This window comes from Leucoraja erinacea, chromosome 14 (genome assembly GCF_028641065.1).
Source record: "Leucoraja erinacea ecotype New England chromosome 14, Leri_hhj_1, whole genome shotgun sequence".
Taxonomy (NCBI): Eukaryota; Metazoa; Chordata; class Chondrichthyes; order Rajiformes; family Rajidae; genus Leucoraja; species Leucoraja erinaceus.
In genome coordinates this window covers 27,105,601-27,118,209 of record NC_073390.1, presented here as the reverse complement: position 1 = coordinate 27,118,209, position 12,609 = coordinate 27,105,601, and positions in this window count along the sequence as shown.

Below are 12,609 nucleotides of genomic sequence, written 5' to 3'. Positions count from 1 at the left end.
TTGTCCCTTCACTTTTTACTCCATCCCAGAGATCAAATTGACACCTTCTTCACTCCTGTAATCCCATTTGCCTTTTCCCTGGCTATGGAAACAGAGGTCTGTGAGCTACTTAATGCAGAGCTCCAGCTGTGTACGAAATCTGCCCTGATGTGCCATCAGAGGTGGACAATGCACATGGCACTTCTTTAGCCAGTTGCCTGCAGCAAGAATACACAACTCACAGTGATTCATACATTAGAAACAAAGAAAAATAGGTGCAGAAATAGGCCATTTGACCCTTCGAGCCAGCACCACCATTCAATATGCTCATGGCTGATCATCTAAAATCAATACCCCATTCATGCTTTTCCCCCCATATCCCTTGATCCCTTTAGCCCTAGGAGCTAAATCTAACTACCTCTTGAAAACATCCAGTGAATTGGCCTCCACTACCTTCTGTGGCAGAGAACTCCACAGATTCACAACTCTCTGGGTGAAGAAGTTTTTCCTCATCTCAGTTCTAAATGGTCTACCCCTTATTCTTATAATGCCAGAAGGTTGACTGAATTTCCTATCCCAAAGTGCAGCAGAGCTCAGAGTCAGCACTACATTTTTTTAGCCAGACTGTGAGCTGGGGGTGCCAACCATGAAGTTTTTGTTTATTTGATGGGCAAACTTTTCATCTGGTTTGTGCTATGTGACAATGTTATCGATCTAACAAACCATCGTGCCATAAAATGGTTTCCATGTCAGCTAGGTGAAAGGGACTTTCAAACCCAGATTTGTCTCATCAGCCACCTCTGCACAAATTGCAATAATAGGCTAGGTGTCATATCTTACTCAAGAATGAGTGAAGAGCAACGTGGACTCCATAATGCATTGCAAAGTAATGATTGCAAAAATATAGCTCCATCCCCTCATAACCTCAGCTTAAAAAAATGCAATAAACATGATTATTTATGATTATTTATTTTGTTTTTGGCACTTACGACCCTGTTGGTGATGAGAGCTGGCAAAACTTGGGAAGAGTCGTTTCAAGCTGTCAAAGATTTCAGGCTTCTCCAGTGTACTGTATGAGGTCTTGACGTAGAGAGGAGGGGGACGTTGATACGCGGGAACTGCTCCAGTACATCCAGTGCGCGGGCAGACCGACTTTGGACTTTGAATAATGGCGCCAAAAATGCCGGCACCAGCACGTATAATGTATTGAAAAGAATTTCACTGCGCAGTTGCATATGGGACAAATAAAGAACCATTGAACCATTGTATGATGATAATGGAGCACCCAAGGACGATTCACACACAGTGAGAATGAGCAAGCTCTACATGTACTGCACTGCATATCAAAATCAAACACTGCTTGTGGCAGCTGCACAATCTACTGCAACATAGTTGTTTTTATCGCACTCTGCCCACTCACTCTTTTCCCCTCTCCCATCAGGCAAAAGGTATAGAAGTGTGAAAATGCATACCTCCAGTTTCGGGAACAGTTTCTTCCCAACTGTTATTAGGCAATTGAATCATCCTACCACAACCAGAGAGCAGTGCTGAACTGCTATCTACTTTGATGACCCTCGGACTATCCTTGATCAGACTTTGCTGGCTTTACCTTGCACCAAACGTTATTTCCTTATCATGTATCTATACACTGTAACTGGACGACGGTAAAAGCTTTTCACTGTACCTCGGTACATGTGACAATAAACTAAACTGAACTGAACTGTATATGTGCTCTATATGAACTGTATATGAATACACACTGAAGTGCTCAACCATGTCCTGGAGGGGAGATTGCAACCTTCACATGGTCCCCCGTTTCCACGAATGTAATCAACCTGACGTGCACAAACAGATGTTCAAACAGAACAAGTTGTCTTACAATTTGAGTATAGGAGCAGGGAGGTTCTACTGCAGTTGTACAGGGTCTTGGTGAGACCACACCTGGAGTATTGCATACAGCTTTTGTCTCCAAATCTGAGGAAAGACATTATAGAGGGAGTACAGAGAAGGTTCACCAGACTGATTCCTGGGATGTCAGGACTTTCATATGAAGAAAGACAGGATAGACTCGGCTTGTACTCGCTAGAATTTAGAAGATTGAGGGGGGATCTTATATAAACTTACAAAATTCTTAAGGGGTTGGACAGGCTAGATGCAGGAAGATTGTTCCCGATGTTGGGGAAGTCCAGGACAAGGGGTCACAGTTTAAGGATAAAGGGGAAATCTTTTAGGACCGAGATGAGAAAAACATTTTTCACACAGAGAGTGGTGAATCTCTGGAATTCTCTGCCACAGAAGGTAGTTGAGGCCAGTTCATTGGCTATATTTAAGAGGGAGTTAGATGTGGCCCTTGTGGCTAAGGGGATCAGGGGGTATGGAGAGAAGGCAGGTACAGGATACTGAGTTGGATGATCAGCCATGATCATATTGAATGGCGGTGCAGGCTCAAAGGGCCGAATGGCCTATTCCTGCACCTATTTTCTATGTTTCTATTTTTCTTTGTACAACTTTAGGCTGTGCATGCCATATGCAAGAAGAAGGACCATGTCCTTTGTCCTGGACCCACCCCATTGAAGCTACGGCCAAGAAAGCCCACCAATGCCTCTACTTCCTCAGAAGACTAAGAAAATTCAGCAAATCTCCAACGACTGTTACCAACCTCTAAAGATGTGCCATGGAGAGCATCTTATCAGGATGCATCACAACTTGGTTTGGCAACAGCTCAGGCTAACACTGCACAAAATTGCAGAGAATTGTGGATGTAGTCTAATCTACAGTATCACACAAACCACCCTACCCAGCATCGAGTCCACCTACACACCTTACGGTGCCTCAGAAAGCTGCCAATGTCATCAAGGACCATTTACACCCCTTCATTCTCTCTTCTCCCTTCACCCGCCAAGCAGAAGATACAAATGCTTGAAAGCACGTACCACCAGATTCAGGAACAGCTTCTCCACTGATGTTATCAGGCTACTGAACGGTCCCAATTTCCCAATTTACCTCATTACAGCACTGGGGCTTTTTTTTTTAAACTTGCTATGTAACTGAAATGCTACTGGGGAGGGAGGACAGTGGCAAGCTAGAGCTTCTGCCTCACAGCTCCACTGATCTGAGGTCAACCCTGACCTCTGGTGCTGTGTGTGTTGAGTTTACACATTCTCTCTGTGAACTTCCTGTGTGTGGATTTCCTTCAGTTTCCTATCCAGACTTGCAGGTTGGAAGATAATTTGGCCACTGTAAATTGCTCCTGATGTCTAGGTAGGTGGTAGAATCTGGGGAGAGAATAAGATGAGATTAGAAGTAGTGTAAGTATAGGAATAGTGCAAATGTGTGCTTGACAATTGGTCCACTCATGGGGGGCCAAAGGGCCTACTTTCATGCTGTACAATTTTATGGCAATTGCCTGACATGTGATATTAATGCACAGTGAGCATATACAATAGACAGACTACATTTCAATTAATCCACAACATTTAAGCTTGACAAATTATTTCCTGTCTGCTGTTGGATGTCCTCGCTGCCTTACCAAAGCTTCTCTGTAAACATATTTATTGAGGAATGTAGTTTATCATGTGGCACTGCCCAGAGGCATTGGTTCATATTTTCTGCCTGTGTTAAGCTGGACTGCTCATAATATACCAGCTGCAGCGGATAGGATCTGTCATCAGTGCCAAATCCTCCCAGCCAAAGACCGGCTCTTGGTCCCACTACTGTTCCACTTGAGGAAAGGAGAGTAGAAGAACGAAACATCTGGCACAATTCCAAACCAGTGGCTATAGCTACCTATCAAGTTCTTCACTCCACATTCTTTGGCTGCCAAGCAGTCCAGGCTCTGCATTTACTCATTGATATTCCATTCAATTCATCATAGATGTTTACAAATGAGAAATGCTGTCACATGTAATTGTGAATGTGTCTGACTATCTATGCACTAGAGGGCGAAACTGAGCTTCCAGTTGACTCACTTTAATTTTCCATCCCACTTCCCACTCCGACCTATCTCTGCCTGAATTTTATAATGAGGCTTATCTCATCTTCCATCTGAGAACATCACAAGTTTCTAGACTCAGTACACTCTAAGCTACTACATTAATCCCTGGAACACCTGGATAAGAGAGACATCTATATCAGACTTCAAATTCCTAGGGGTCAATATCACCCACAACTTCTCCTGGACCACCTATATTGAAGCAATGACCAATTAAGCACACAAATGCCTCTACTTCCTTAGAAAGCTTTAGAAGTTCATTATTCGCCAACAACTCTCACCAACTTCGACAGATGCACCATAGAAAGCATTTTATCAGGATGCTTCACAGCTTGGTTTGGGAACAGTTCCATCCAAGACCACAAGAGATTGCAGCAAATTGTGGATGCGACCCAGCCATCACCCAAACCAGCCTCACATTGACTCCATTTATGCCTCATGCTGCCTCGGCTCTCCAGGTATAGAAATGTGAAAACACACACATCCAGATTCAGGGACAGTTTCTTCCCAACTGTAATCAGGCAACTGAATCATCCTACCAACAACTAGAGAGCAGTTCTGCACTAGTATCTACCTCATAGGTGAACCTCAGACTACCTTTGATCAGATAGTGGCTTTACCTTGCACTAAACATTATTCCCTTATCATGTATCTATACACTGTAAATGATTCAATTGTAATCATGTATTGTCTTTCTGCTGACTGGTTAGCACGCAACTGAAGCTTTTCACTGTACCTCGGTACAAGTGATAATAAACTAAACTGATCTGAACTGAACAGTATTGAATTTTTCATTTTCAGGCCAGTCACTAATTGCTCCCATGAATCATAACTTATCCCCATGTTAATCCAGCTCTCACCCAATTATAGGTATTCTCATTGTCCTATCCATCTCTCCTCTACCTTCCCTTGCAACTTAACATTCCTTTCCAGTTCTGACGAAGGGTTAACACTGTTTTTTTCCTGCAGATGCTGTCCGACATGTTGAATGTTTCCAGCACCATATTGGTTTTTTTTTCAGATTTCCAGCATCTGCAGTTTCTTGATTTTTATTTACCTGCAGTTAGCCCCTCAAAGCACGGGTGAAATGTCACCACATTTTTTCTGCAAAATCCTCCAAATCTCCTGGCAGGATAAGTGAACCAACACAATTTCCTCTCACTGGCCAATATCCTCAGCATTGAGGCTATATCAGTCATGTGATCAAAACCAACTTCCCAAGACAGATACTCCGCCATAGCAAGGGACCACCAGGTGAACAGATGAAATACTTCAAGAATGGTCTGCAAAATCCCCTTGATGAAGTGTAACTTCTCCAGCAACTCTCGAGTCTGGGGCAACTCAGAATGGCGAAGAGGTGTTCAGGAAGGGATTGAGAGCTTTATTCCATTCATCAAGAGCCCAATGAATCCCTGCAGAGACACCTGAAGTAGCACATGACCTTCCAACCCCCCCCCCCCCGTCCCTACCCCCCACCCTCGCCACACACCTCCACCCCTCCCCAGTCAACAAAATCCTGTTCCACTTATGACAGGATCTGCAGTTGATCTTATCAATCACCTCAGATTGTACAGGACTGGAGTGAAATGTCGTCCTTGATGTGGAGGGACTGCCCAAGATGGGGGGGAAGAGTTCATGAACACATCACCTAGATCCAGTGTTTCAAAGCAGGCAGGAGGATAAGTCATTGGGTGCAGTTTTTACAAGGAACAATCCAATCACTAGATGTAGCTTGTATCCACAAATTTGTCTCCTTCACCTTTATATCCACATAGAATGAATAAGAACTGTAAAATTAGAACTGGGTACGGATGAAAAACATAGACTTACACAGCACCTGTCATGACTTCAAGCTGTCCCAACGTGCTTTCAACTGGTGGAGTATGTTTGAAATTAACATGCAGGAAATTTGGAAAAAAGCTGCAAAATTTTGCAGGGGCAAGGGAGTGCAGATGCTGGAATCTTGAGCAAAAAACCGACTCTAGAGGAACACAGTGGTGCATCGGTAGAGCTGCTGCCTCACAGCGCCAGAGACCTGGGTTCCACCCTGACTCTCTGTGCTGTCTGTGTGGAGTTTGAACGTTCTCCCTGTGACCGCATGGGTTTCTCCAGGTGCTCAGGTTTCCTCTCACATTCCAAAGACGTACAGGTTTGTAGTTAAATTGGCTTCTTTAAAATTGTTCCTATGGCGTGTAGGATAGGTGATCGCTGGTCAGCACGGATTCAGTAGACCGAAGGGCTTGTTTCCACGTTGTATCTCTAAACTAAACTAAAATAATATCTGCAGGTTATAGTAGCTGTAGAAGGAATGGTCACACAAATTTTGGGGTCGGGACCCTTCCTTAAGAAAATTGTACGCAGTAAGGTACTAGAAACAGAAATTGGATATTGATCAAAATTGATCAAATTTAATTTTAGTTTTGATTATCCTTAGGATCCCTTGAAACTTCTTGAGAGAATGTATGGGGTATTATACTAGTGCCTCATCCAAAAGTAGAACAATTCAAATAATGGCTCACATTCCTAGTACCGCACTGGAACATCAGATTAGAATTATATCCATGAGCACTTGGAGTGGGATTTGAACACGCACTACTGGTTGCATCACAGCCCTGGTTTGGCAATTTGAATGCCCGGGAATGAAGGAGATTATAGAGTGATAGACACTCCCCTGTTCATCACAGTCACTGACCTCTCCACCATCAGCAAGGATCTTTAGGTGCCTCTGCTTCAAAAAGCAGCCAATATCATTAAAGATCCATGTCACCTTGCCATTCTCTCATTTCACTCCTACCATCGGGAAGGTATAGGAGTATGAAAGCCATAATAGGAGTTTGAAAGCGATGCCCACGAGGTTCAAGGTTGAACACAACCTAACACTAACTTGAACTATGAACTTCTATGGAGTATCTTTAGTTGCAAAAAAGACTTTGAGTTTTTGAACTAATATTATGGTTATTCATTTACTGAATTGTTTGTATTTATTAAATATTATCAGTTTACAATCTTGTTATGCTGCTGCAAGAATCTCATTTTTCTCATTGTCAGTACAGATTATATACAATTAACTCTTGACTACCTTCAGCTTCATAGGTAACTATGTAGCAGTGAACCTGAGCCAACAGCCACAGCATTACAATTTCATCATCATCAGCCGGGGAAATTTTTTACCTTTTTCAAAACTCTCCTTTTCCAAGTATGATGACATGTATCAGACACCAAGATCCCACTCTATTGTCTCACTTTGGCAACTTTCCCCCTCAAATTTATTCACCCCATCATTGCTAGCCTTGCCTCCAGCTAATGTCCTACCTCTATCACTCACTTTTTAAAGAGTTTCTTAAAAAAACCCATTGTGTAACGGCACCAAACGTAGTGAATAACCAGTTGCTTTATTCAGTGAGATAATAGGTTTGAAATACAGTTTGGTCCTCTAACATAATAATGTTATTGCTGCTGCAGCTGAGTGAGTAGGTATGTTGCAAAACTTACCTTCAGCGGCGCTGCAGTTCTGCTGCTGCCCGTGTGCGCGACTTTGGAGCCTTTGAGAGGGGGCGGGTTTAAAACGCGATTTTCACTAGGCTGTTGAAATCAATGTTGTTCAGCCTACTTAGTTGCTGACGAAAAATAGCTGCGAAATTCGTTCGCTGCAGGTATTTTTAAACTAAATTGGGTTATTTAATTGTTTAGTAAATTAAAAATCATCCTCTAAAGCCGCGAACCCCAACAACGGGACGGATCTCATGTAGGGGACAAGGCAAGGTAAGTTGTTTATTTTTACATTAATTTTATGTTGCGAGTAGCTGACTTGGTGGCCCATTCAATCCCGCAGTATCTTTCATGCCATATGGGCTTCAAATCCACCGCAATGGCAGCATTCCAAACCAGCGCGTTCCACAGAATCCCACTCACAAACTGATTTAAATGGCCATTAATTTACAGCAATTGAATACTAAATCCCTTCCATTTGGCCTATAAATTAATGTCAATGAGATTTAAAAATCATGTTTTATTGTGAATCCTTGTGTGAATGTTCTTTGGACACTTAGGCTATTTAAAAATGTTAATCTTTCCTTAAGAAATGGATAGATGTTTAGATCTAGTAATTGAATTTTGGAATTAGCTACAATTGGGTAACTAACTAATTATATGCTTTACTTTCAGGTCATCCAAGTAAGATTGTTTAATATTTGTTTCAGAATGCTTCAATCTATAATAACTGAAAATGTCTTTCAGTTCTCTTAATTTTTAATAAAGTTATGGGCTTTAGACTATTCTTGATCACAGCTTTTGTGTTAAGTCAATAGAAAATCAATAGGGAACAAGATGCTAATTTCCGAGTATGAAAATGGCCATAACTCTTTTAATACTGAAGATATGAAAGTGAATTAGGTGTCAAATTAAACTTCTTTTTATGCTTTATCTGATAAATTGCAGACTTGATTTTTTAAATCTCAAAAATTTGTAACATTGCTAGAGCGAGGGTGTTGTCTTGAGCTCAGCTACCTGTTGACTGCTTGATCTCAAAGTGAGATATGCTTATGTAGCAGGACACTCCGCTTAACCCCATGACGTCAGGAGACAGCCCACGTAACCACTGACGAGAGCTCGACCGCAAGTGGTCTGACTATCAGCTGATGCCACAACTGCTTTGATTAAGCTTTTCATTAAGCATCCCAAAAATCCCAGCTGTATGTTGTACAAATTGTCCTGATAACACTCCTTTGAAGCCAGTTGAGAGCATTAAATAAATGCAAGTTTCTTCTTTTTATAATTATTCATCCTTCTTGGATGTAGATATTTAATAAATGGATGGAGTAGTTAATAAAGATATCATTAACATCTAACTGGGAATATCTCCCCCATCTCCATTGCCCTGTTGGAGAGATGTTACCTTTGATTTGAATCCTCAATTGGGCTTTGTTCATTTTCTGCCTGCCTGCTTCAGTTCTCTCTCGCAGCTCAGTAACCTGCTTACATCTACATTATCAGTTGTTTGAAAGAACCAATGGATGTATTTTCCCAAAGGCACTCCTCATTCTTGGCTGCAACTTAAACAGAATGTGGCATCCTTGGAGAAAAGGTGTGAATCCCCTGTATGTACTACCACTGCAGTTTCAGCGGGATACTGCAAAGTGATGGATGTGGAAGCAGAACTCCCACAGAAATCCAATATGTTGATTTATTTTAGAACCTGAAGAGATACCTGATTATCTCTGTAAATTGAATCCATTGAAATGACAGTGCTTTATAAATGTTGCCCCTCCTTCAGCAAGATGACAAATAACTCCTCACAATACCAATTCCAGACCCTGTTCCACACGCCCCAGAGAATCTCCCCAGCTCAGAGCCAGATTTACATAGGATTTACAGGGTCTCGAGATTTAGGGGGCCTCGGCATATATTTTTGACATAGTGCCATTGTTACAAAACCTACCATCAGTGGCGCTGTGCTTGCGATTCCAGAAACTTTTTTTTAATTTGTAGTTTGTTAAAAAGTTTTGTTCTGGAGGCCTTGTAGTCTTTTTAGTCTTTTTATGTTGGGGGTGGGGTGGGGAGGGGAAAATCGTTTTTCTCAGCCCCGACCTGATCGAGGATGCGTCCTTCCTCCGTGCCACATCTTCGCCCCCTCCTCGCGGCCTACCATTCGGATTGGCGTGGCCTTTCCTGCCTGGACCAGCCAGAGCTTCGAGCTGCAGCTTCAGCACTGAGGTACCATCACGGAGCGGGTGATGCCTTACCCGGGTCGCTGTGTGGAGCTCCGGAGTGCTGACTTTGACATCGTGGAGCTGTGGTTCCGGACCTTCCAGCCACGGGCGGCGTTGAATTTAAACACCGTGCAGCCTGGGATCTCTCGCCGAGATCGCTAGAGTTGGAGCTCCGTCCAGCATGGCCTGTGGACTTCGGGAGCCGCGGTCTCTGGTAGCAAGTGGCCATTTCAGAACGCCAAGCCGCTGAGAGCGTTCTTCAGACGCCGGAGTTCCATCATCCGGCAAGAGGGCCTGAAACATCGGGCTGCCATGGCGGCGACAGTGGAGGCCTCAATAGGCCCTGACCACGTGTGAACATGGAGGAAGTGGACTGAACTTTGGTGCCTTCCCTCACAGTGGGAACGTTGATCCCGCTATGGGGGGATGTTTTCTATGTTTAATGTTAAATTCTATAATGTTGTTTTTATTTTATTTGTGTGCTGCAATGGCAACTCAAATTTCACTGCACCAATTGGTGTATGTGACAATAAATGTCCTTTGTCCTTTGTTATTTAGGCCCCGATGCGAATCGGCCTTGTCTTGCCTGCCGATAACAATCGATAACAATCCAGAAACATCCATTCTCAAGATAATCAAATTCATTATTTTTTTGCACAATCATGTCATAAGAACATCTAAATCATCTATATTTTGTGTTATTGTCTATCCATGATCAATATTTTCATACTAAATATCCACTACAGTTTTAGTTAGATGTATTGTGCAAAAAATAATGATTTAATTATCTTGAGAGTGGATGGTTCTGGATTAATTTATGGGAATTAAACATTAAATTCCTTCCATTTAGCATATAAATTCATGACAAAGTGAGATTTAAAAATCATGTTATATTGTGAATTCTTGTGTGAATGGGATCCGTTTGTTATTTGTTATTTGGATACTTTGGCTATTTAAAAATGTTAGCCTTTTCTTAAGAAATGGATAGATGTTTAGATCCAGTAATTGAATTTGGATGAATTTAATTGATTAGATGAAAATGATGTATATGAATTTTTTGTTGGGTATTTACTATTTGTTTTAACGTTTTAAAAGCATACTCGTTTTGTAAACTGTTTTTGAAAGCAGATTTTTCAGATTTGATTCAGATTTTGCAATATAATTGTCAATAAGGAACAATTCTTTAAGAAAGATTTCTCAACTATTATACAGATTTTTTCTTTCTTCACTCGACCCCATTTTGTGAGAACGCCCCTTCATGTTTTCTTTTCTAATAACTGTTGAAGATTAATTTTACTTTTTATTTTCAGATTCTAATCTGAGCATGAGGAAAAGATTTGAAAGTGGTGTTAGCAAGCGCAAGAGAAAGACAATTGAAAATGATATGGTAAAGGAGTTAAGACCAATCATTGCTTTCTTGGATCAGCCACTGTCAGAGGCAACAAGTGCCATGGGTGAAGCAGATACATTGATACTAACACAATGAAATCAGTGTGGTGGAGCTATCCAGCCAACTACCAGCATTCAACCAGAAGAAAACCTCCCTGAAACAGAAACAGCGAAGCAGGACGTGGAACAGCAAGCTAAATATGAGAAAGCAGCCATGATGCCGGCTCAAAATGAAAATATAGAACCAATTCAGGAATCACGTAATGGACAGGGAGAGGCTAAAGCGCGACAAGAACATAATGTGGATAGTCAGAATTTTCAGCTGACACTTGGTAAGGTAGGCCAAGTCCAAGGTATTCCAGACTCAGATACAGATGATGCCAAACATGGGTCTACTGTAACAGACATTGGTTTGTGGACAGAATTATCACATGAGGACGTATCCTATTGGGTAGAAAGAGGCCCCTCTCAAGTTCAGCATCGTTGTGGACCATTTTCAAATTCCAAGCGAGTGTGTAAAAAGCAGTCTAGGTTTTTCACCAAAGCTCTTTTTTATTCAACAAAAGTCAATGGAGAAACATATAGTGTTTAGTGGCTTGTGTATTCTCCCACAAAAGGCCGGATATATTGCTTTGTTTGTAAACTCTTTTCAAACATTGCATCTTCTGCTAAATCTTTAGCTTCTGAAGGGTTTGATGATTGGCCAAATCCCTGTCTTATCCAAACTTATGAAAACTCAGAGAAGCACAGGAATGCCATGTTGACCTACTTAACAAGAAAGCAAGGGCAAACGTTACCTTCAAATTGAGGGTGGGGGATTGGGAGGGGCCTCACAAGTGGAATAGCCCAGGGCCTCTCTTCATCTAAATCCGCACTGCCCCAGCTCTAAAGCTACCATAACCCACCCCCTTCCCCACCCCACACATCTCACCCATCACAACCTCTATACAATGAATAATCCAGAGAAAACCAAAACTCCAGAGCTAATAAAAGAATACTCTAAAGAATTCCTCCAAATTCCCTCAGGCAACATAAAAACAGCCTAGGAGATCAAGCAGATTATTTCTGATCTACTAAGACACTTAGTTGTCACCATCACTGTCCCAGTGAAGAACGAGTATGATTCCATATGAAGAAGTAGTTGAGCAGTACACGCCACACCAGGGATTATTGGAGTCTAGTGTCAATACTCTCTGGGGAAACATGATTTGCAACATTTTCTGCTTTTACTTTGTATGACCCAGTTACCAGGAACAGCCAATAACACTCTGGTGCCTTTGCAAAGCCCCCTGCTTTATTTCATGTTACCTCCCACTCCTCGCCTCCACATGAAGACATCTCCACAGATAAAGCTATAGCTCTCATTAGGGCAACTGCTCAACAAAGAAAGCCAAACACACTGTTTTCCAAGTTATTTGATTGTGGATTGGGGATATCATTGGCGATTCTGATCCTCACTGGTCCTGATCTAAGGAAGGCAACATTGGTGCATCTGGAGTCGCATGGAGCCCTGACTGAGTAAGGACAGCAGAAGACATTAGT